Here is a 9,452-nt window from a genome sequence, read left to right on the forward strand (position 1 = left end):
ACTGGTTGAAGAATGTTTTTTTTTTCCAAAAACTTTAGAACTGCCGAAGTAATTTGAAAAAATGTAATAGTTGAAGAACATAGTGTACTTACAAAACCAATTTTATTTTATTTAAAATGCTCGAGCCACAACTCAATGGCTCACTGCACCAAAAACAAAAATTTGATCAGTTGGCGTATTTAGAGTAAAAATTAAAGCGGATAATTAGATATCTCATTGGGAACAAGCATTTAGTTGCAGTCATTGGCAATGCAAAAAAGCGCATAATTGTATGTTTTAATGAAGAGATCAAACAAGCAAAATATTAGATCTCACGGCTCGAAAACTACTGCTATGTATTTAGCCGGAGCACTCAGCTGAGTTTTTCGTTCAGTGTGCCTATTGCTCTGTTTTTGTGCTTGAATTGCCAGCCGGTGGATTGTTAACAAGCAAAGATTGAAAAAGTGCTTCTACTAAAAAATTACAGCTCTTTATAGTGATGTATTGTAGTTCTTGCGTGTTAGCATAGTCTCAGTGGTTATTTATTTTTGTCCACAAAAACTAAAGCAATTGCAGAGCAAGATTGAATCGGAAAGAACTGAATTTATTTTCATTTTCGTTAGAGTTTCCTATTGTATGTAGCACAACTGCAGCGTCTTTTGGGCTTAATTTAGCCTCAAAAAATTTTATTTATGTTTTTTTAAAATAAATTGCACCAACCGTACTCTTTTAATCCTGAAAAGGAAATTGTGAGATTAAGATATTCGAGTCAGTTTTGAAAAAAATTTTGAAAATGGAGATTTCCTATCTTTCCCAGAGCCAATGCAATGACTATTTTGTTAATTGTGCACTCTATCTGGTTTGAGGGATAGTTATAATTTTCTCATCAAATCATGATTTTAGTTTCTGGATAAAAGATTAAGATTTTTACTCTGCAAAGTTTCCGCTCCAATTTTATCTTGTACTTGAATTTTTAGGGATTATCCTAGCACAAAATACTTTATCTTATGTTTAAAAACTAAATTATTTTAATGCATTTTGAGCTTAAATTATTGTCATTTCGTTTCATTTAGTGTCACATGTACAAAGCAATCAACTAAATATGAAAAGTTTTTAAATCATTTGTTCAGTTTCATTTATGTTAAAGTTTGTTTAGATTTGTATTATTTAGGTTAGCAAATTTTGTAAGACAGTAACTGAGCCTATACTTGGCGTCTAAATTAGTTCTTTGTTTGGAATGACCGCTGGTGCAGTTCTTCCGTTTAATTTTTTGGCTGTTGATTTTAATTTCTCTACTCGTAAACGCTAGCTCAAACAAATATGCGTTTTAGCTGCTGATGGTTTATGCTCCATCAGTGTATACTACATTGAAGAGCACAGTACTGAAGAAAATTCAAATTTCCACAATTAGGGTGCTGCTCCATTGAATCTAAAAGGCATATATTATTGCAATTGTAGCTCCTTCCAAATCACCGGCGTAATCAAAAAGACAATCACAAAAGATACTGTTTGGTTATGTGGACCTTTTTTCTCATCCTACAGACCAATTAAGGTCGCAAACGCCACATCGCCGCCATATAATCGGCAATTAATGTCACCAGTAACCCTCCTTTATATCAAAAAAAATTTTCAAGAACCAAAATGTCAATTAATGAAGTCTTTGTTCACAGCCAATCTCTTCCTCTAGAATCATTTCATTTCAATTTATCGTTCTCCAGCAAGCTGAAATAATTCTGTTTTGTATACAGTTACCTTGCTGTAACGGCTGCTCTCCTACCAAAGTCAAGGAAAACTTTACACCACGCAGTTCGTGGTCAATTAATGAAGTCTTTGTTCACAGCCAATCTTTTCCTCTAGAATCATTTCATTTCAATTTATCGTTCTCCAGCAAGCTGAAATAATTCTGTTTTGTATACAGTTACCTTGTTGTAACGGCTGCTCTCCTATCAAAGTCAAGGAAAACTTTACACCACGCAGTTCGTTTCAGCGGTTTCAAATCTGTCCGGATCTTGTGTTTTTGCAGTTAAATTTTGTGAACTGTATTATCCGCTATACTGTAGATTACCGTTGCATTACTTGTTGCTTTAGTTGCATTAATTAGCTTCAGTAACTAATTGCTCAGCTTTGCTGTATAACAAACTTCTTTCTCTCAGAATAACAAAATAATTCAAATTGAAGCAATCAAAATTTGCTTGAGTTTTGGTTAATAACTCAACTTTTAAATCGAAATTGCAAATTCCACTATGTCCAGCTCTAGCTAACTGTCTTAGCTACTGGTCAGGGCAAATAATTTCTATCTCCGATGTATTAATATTTTCCGAAGACAATTTCCCGATAATCAAAGATAACAACTGTAAGAAATTTTGCACTTTGTGCTTTTCAGTACACTCAATTGTTCAATAACGCAACTTGTGATTTATACTAGGCTTCGTTAAAGCCAGTAAGAGAAACTGTCTTTATGCTTTGCACAAAGTTTTTCTTACTTAGGAACTTCGTTCCTCAGAAAGAAGGTTTTAAGAATATCAAAGTTAATTCTCTTTTCACAAGTCAAAGTAAAGTTAAAACTGTATAATCACTAATATGATCTAAAAAAACAAGACACAGTAACAAGTAATTAACCGCTCAAAAAAATGTGCTTCAATACGCACTGTATGTTAGTTAAATAAGACCACATTTACGAGCTTCAACTGATTCTTGATAGTTTTTCAAGCTCCTTTTATGCTGCTAGTCACGTGGATTTACATGTCGAATTCAACTGTTGATTGGTTGTAGAAAATAATGTCGACAGAATGTGAACACTTTTCCATAACGTCACTTTTTCAGTGCAAATTTGATGTTATGGGAAATTTGTTAACCATGTAGAAGTTTTGTCGAATATTCTCTATCAATAACAGGTTGATTCGCAATCCAATCGTAAAGAATCTGATGCAATACTGTTAAGTCGTAGTATTGTTTTGGTGGTTGAGGTAGTTCGAGTTTGAGTTATAGTTTATGTATGACGATTGTGTACTAATAATAGTTGCTAAATATAAATGTTGAACAAAGTGAACAAATCTGTATGGCTTCGATAGAATGTAGCATTAAATTTCGCTTGTCACGCTATTCCAGCTTCAATGCTCGAAATGACCTTGAAGCGCTATTCAATTTGGTGATTGAGTTAGTAAGCTCAGCCGCCACACTTGTATCATATTGTCACGGGATAAACGGCACAATCAATTACTAATAATAGAGCCCCAAATCTATAAAATTGAAAATTTCTGAAACGTAGTCTTCATTGGGAGCAGCAAAATTCGTTCAGAGATAAATGTAGCTCAAAAAGCTGGAACGGAGACTGCAGATAATCAGGCGCATGGTTGTGGTGGAGAAACAGATTGAAGTGGAACCTTTTTGCTAGTAGAAATTTGCTTTCTTGATAATTTGTCATAAGCTGTTTTAAATTCGTCCTGACTTTTTATAATGGGCTTCCTTGCCTCAATTTCATCGAAAATTTCAACTGTCTCAAAAAATGAGATGTCTTCAACTGGATTTTTCCGTTAATTTTTCTGCCGGAACAGAGCTCTGAAACCAGATCCAAAATATGCAACCCAAACTTGATTAACATGTCCTTATTCCAACGAGAGTTTTGTTAAGTGGAAGGAATGCTTGGTCCCACTAAGAGTCTGACATGAAAGTATGACCTACATGAATATTTGATTGATGAAAAAACTCCCAAACTGGTAAAAATAGGTATTTTTACGCATCAGAGGACAAATTAAAACCAATGAAATTGGTATTTAATTTTGGCAAACCTCTGTCCGATATATATTAAGTGATGTCTTATCTTTAAGTATTTTGTCCGAGAAAGTTGCATAATCATTAATTTCTATTTGCCTGTGTTTATTAGGGTATTTCTGCGCTCTACCCAATGCAACAGTGAAGCACTCAAAAAATCTCTAATTTTTATCGCGTCTTTTACAGAGATTTTTTGGCACGAAAATGGCAACGTCATTGTTTTTCCTAAATATCAAACTCCCTTTTTGGATTATCGTTTTTTTAGTCATCTAAACATTTTTCTAGCATTTTCATATAATTCATGAGCTTTCAACGGTTTTTAGTTTAAATATTTATACGAATCTGAAATGACGATTTTGCCAAAATTTATGAAGATAACAATGAAGTTGTCGTAAATAGTTTTATGCTTACGTATAATATCGGAAATTGAAATTACCTTTTTTGAGAATTTTTGCTTTTCACAAGAATTTAGTTATTTGATTAAAATGGAATTCCCATTCATTCGCGGAGCAACTTAAATTGCGATTAATGGAGTAACAAAATCTGGCCGATCGTTTCTGCTCAGGTTGAGGTGTCGGTTTCTCTGCCGGAACTGCAGTCCTTCTTTAAGTATCTTTAAATCCTTCTTATTTTTTACACCATATATCTGCATTAGCTTGCGTTCTCCACTGTGAGAAATATGCTAAAAATCATCTTAAATTCTTTCGGATTGTTTCAGTAAAAAGATTTTGCATGCTAAAACTGCTTTAAAAAAAGGGCGCTGTAAATAGTATTTCGTGAATATTCCAATTTTTCCTGTTTGCTCCGTAAACTAAACAACCGAAATGAGGGACAACAGAACATCTCATCGCAGAATGAGATGTGTGACCCAAACGAGCTATTGTCGTTCTAACATACGATGCCAGTCCACCTCACACCCCTTATTGAACCCAATCGGGGGTGTTCCACATCGATTGTTACCAAAAGCGGCCCTGATTAGTCTCCGTTGAGGCCATGAGCATTATTACTTGTAGCTGCAAAATGTGTACTGTTCTAATAGAACTGAAGTTACAATGATATACCCAGCAAAATGAGGCATTCATTAATGATCTGACCATCCAGACTATAACCCTATTTTCTGTACTTCAGGCAACCCTTCTCTATATATCTGCTCGAAAAAGAAACTGGGAAAAAGCTTTCCTTGATAAAAATAATGAAATTAAGTGCAACGTTTTGAGTTAATCGCTTTTATTCGATCTTTTACAATTTACAATTGAAATAATTATCAAATTATAGGCGCGGAGGTGAACTTGGTTCAATAATTGCAACATTCATGAACAATAGCAACCGAAGTAGCATCAGTTAGACATTTATTAATTTAATAACTTTTCGTTATTATCATTATTATCAACAGCATAAGTTAGTGTCTCTGGGTGTAAAACTACAATTAATTTTAAAATTGATTTGTTGATCTTTATAAATTGAACGGACCAAAAAATTGTCACGAAATAAAAACTGTTTTCAACAAAATGTCATTTCGATAATTAGCAACTGAATTCTGCAATTATACTATAAATTCACATGTTTTATGAAATTGGCGTTTCACTGCTTCAATTAATTTTACAGTTTGGCATTTGAAATGGTTATTGCTATTATGTAATAACGCCCGTTCCATTCCTATACAATGTAAGCATTTCCGAAAATTTCATTACAAGAGCTTTTGAACAAAAAAATTAAGAGCTAAATTAAATTGTTTGTGTAAAACGTTTGCTGTGTAATCAATAATTATACAACTTGTACCGAAAAACGGTTAAAAGACTTATTTCGAATTTTAAAAAAAAGTTGAGTTAGAGAAAAAATGGTCTGCACACAATAACATTATATGGAGTAAAATGAATTAAGAAACATTTGGTTTAAAACATTAAACTCAAAGTTCTGCCGGATGACTAACAGTTGTCAGCTAATAATGGGAAAACAAAATAAATAAAAAAATTCAACTAGTTTTATTTAAAAACATACATGTCATTTAAACAAAAATTTTGTTGAAAATTATCAATTTAATGATGAAATTTTTTTTCGGGTACTTCTACTGCCGCAACAAAAATTATAAACAGACATTCCACTAAAAAGATCCACAATCATTTTAAAATTTCAAAAGCAGTGTCGGGTCCTGCTAAGTCTATTTTTGGTCTAAGTCGGGCATAACATACTAAGTCTAAACTACAGAAAAAAATTCTACGGAAATCAAATTTTTACATCAAGCATCGTAACAGAAAAGAGGAAAATTGCATCTCAGACTATCTTTCCTAACTCTCAAAGCACTTCGACCTACTAACACTCAAAAAATCTCCCACAGACTCTCAGTAGTACAACCTCTAACAAACCATCTGAAAAGGGCTTAGTTGTAGAGCTTGAACACACTCAGTTTCTCTTATAAACCCTCGTTTCTTCTGAGACTGCATAAAACGAACTTAACAAACCAACTTAAAATAAAACTTAAAATTTTGACTCATACAAACAAAAAAAGGGTGTGGCTCTGAAAATATTATAATACCAAATACCAATAAGAAATGTAAAAAATGCTAGATCAGTCATTATATTTGATATGAGCGAGCAGTTTCTAAAACGGAACCGACTGACAAATTTAAAAAATCCTCGCAATTTCTGGTTTAAATACTCTGCGATTAAAAAATTTCTCTAACCTAATCGAAAACAAAAATTGAAGCTAAAAATACTAAAGACAAATGAGAGAATAAATCGCAAAGCATCTGTTGGAGGCACCTTGTTTCTTTAATTATGCTAAAAAACCTAAATCATACATTTTTTTGAAAACATCAAATCACTTATCGCGTTACATGACAATTTACCCAATTACATTTTACCCATGTTCATTTTACCTAACCTCAGTCATTTTACCCAATGCCATTTTAACCAATGCCATTTTACCCAATGCAAACTTAAACAATGTTCATTGATTTTTTCGTTCAACTTTTCCATGTTTGGTTGTGATAGTTTCATGTCAAGTCCCGCGGGCCATTAATTTATATAGTCGGCTAAATAGTAGTTCTGATAGTTTCAACATTAAGGTAAATTAAAGTTGGTACGGGGTGAAATGACATTGGGTAAAATGGCAGGTTGGCTACAATGGCATTGGGCAAAAAAACATTTTAGTAAATTGGAATTGGGTAAATTGTCTTGATATCTATTAATCCCCAACTGAACAAAATTAAAAAAATAACAACCACGCGATTGCTAGCATGAGATGTTGGAGGATTAGAAAAACAGAAATTGATTTCATTAAAATTTGAAAAAGTAGGATACTTTTTCCTATGACAGATTTTGTTATCATTTATTGACCAGATAAAAGTGTATTTTGGTATCCTTTCAAGTAATAAAGATCATTTTGATTGCTCTTACAAGATATGTTTTCAAAAAGAACAATCAATGAAAAATAGAAAATTTATTAATCTAGAATCAAACAGCTGATAATATAGTTACCAGCCTGTTTTTATAGCTTTCAGAGAGAAATGGGCTTAATTGTCAGCAATTAATTGTAGGGTGCTACCTAAAACGTTTTCATTTCCAACAAAAAAAAATGCTTTCATCGAATCGATAGTGTGCAATTGGCAATCTCAATTTCTACAAAAAAATAATTTTACATTCCTACGGACCAATTTTCACAGTTGCTTCAGATAGACTAATGATATTGAAAATTTTGATATTGTTTCAAAGTAGGCCTTATTTAATTTAAAGTAAAATCAAAATACGCTTGATATATTTCATCAAAAAATAAAACAATATTATCTATCAATCTTTATATAGCAATAGAGAAAGATTGTCATTATATGAATTTAATTGCTTTTTTGCAACAATCTTCTTTTTGACAAATCGATCATCTTTTGGGTAGTACGTGTTGTAAAAGAAAATATAAGCTACAAACTTTTGTGACTTGAGATTTTTCATGTGAGCTATCATTAAGTACTGATTTTGGCCTCAACCATCGAAAGGAAGTAATTGGCGTGAAAAACTGGAGCAGCATGAAAACAAGGTACAATTGGATGAGATTCTTCCTGGACCAAACAATCAATAAAGATCAACAGAGGTACAATGATGCAAAATCGAGTTTGATTAAAATGTAGAACAATTACGATTAAGTGATTAAAGTTTTGGTTCTTTAATTTTATAGCTATTTTATATTAGGCAGCCTAAGGCAAGAGGTGGGTTGGGCTTTAGGGTACATTTGGAGCTAGAAAGGAGGTTTAAATCAAGCAAGCCAAAAAAATTATCTGGATATAATTTTTTTCTTTGACTCCATTTACCTTTTTAAATTTCTGGTCAAAATACAATTGGCTTACCTGATATTGAGTACAATTAAGCAGTTAAAATGATATAAATTAGAGTTCACTAATAAAATTTGTTCAAATTTTACCTTGTCGTTCTTAGAACGGTGTTACAGTATCCTATTCAGATCTCGTTGTTTGGTTGCATGTGTGTAAGTGGGGGTCAATTCTTGTTGCTGAGTTTGAAATTGAATAACAAAATTTGATTTGAAATATTGTTCGTAGTTTTATACCCCACGCTCACAATTGACGAGAGAAATAGGGCATTGAGTATGCAGTGAAATGTGTATTGCACAGAAAAGGTAGGGTGTTCCGCGTGGTTGTCTTTATGGTGATCCGCAAGGTTCACCTTTTTCACTCCGCATTTTGTATTCTAACGTGTCTTCTTGGAGGCGGAAGAGGCGGAAGAGGTGGATGCGGCTCCGTTGGGCATGAGAGAGCTCATAAGAGACTGTCCCTCGCCTGAAGTAGGAGCTGAAATAGTCAAAACCAACCTTTCTGTGAAATCAAAACAAATAAGATCACGTTTTTCATAACATTTGTTGTTCGTTTATGAAGTACAAATCTGAACAAAATATACGAAAAAAACGATAGTAGTAAAAAAGTAAAAAGTTTTGAAATAGTCTCAAAAAAATGAACGAGTCCAAAAAACTAAAAAGGATTTGATAAGTTCTTTCAAGCGAAAAATTTTCACCAACTGCTCCCTCTCAATTTAAAGATATCATCTATACTTCAAAAAATATTTACTGGAGAATATCAAACAGACGTGTACCTAGTACGTAAACGACAACAATCGGAAGGAAAATCATGACAAAAGCTGTTTTTAAATAAAATTTCCAAAAATTCGCATTCAATAAGAAGACACTTTCAATTCACTTACTTTTAAAACACAATAGAAACAAAATGTCTCCTGCAAGTCTGCGACAGCACAGGTCTCAAATTTTTTCTAAAAAATCTTTGTTCTGAGACTATGCTAATCAGTAATACAGACCTTGGTGCAATTTCTTAGGAGCAGTTTAAGTAAGACTTTTAATTTTGAAAATCAGCTTAAATTCTGCTGAAACTGCCAGATTCATCTTCTAACCAAAATGTAAAAATATATTATTTTATTTGATTCGCAAAAATTATCTGCAGAGTATGTTGAAGTTCAGCAGGGCTCCCTATTTCAATAACTGAAAACAGACATCACCAAGGATGCTCGTTAATGTCCGTTTGCACATGATGTTCTGACCCGAGCTCATCAACATTTGTGACTTAATTGTCAGCCAAAAGAAGAGATAATCCAAAATAGATGATTGAGTTTAGAAAAATCGTAACACAACCGAACTACCAAATGAATTATATAAAGCCACGCCTAATTACAGCGCTCACAAAATCTGCCAT

This window comes from Convolutriloba macropyga, chromosome 13 (assembly GCF_964194025.1).
Source record: "Convolutriloba macropyga chromosome 13, txConMacr16.3, whole genome shotgun sequence".
In the NCBI taxonomy this organism is placed as follows: domain Eukaryota; kingdom Metazoa; phylum Xenacoelomorpha; order Acoela; family Convolutidae; genus Convolutriloba; species Convolutriloba macropyga.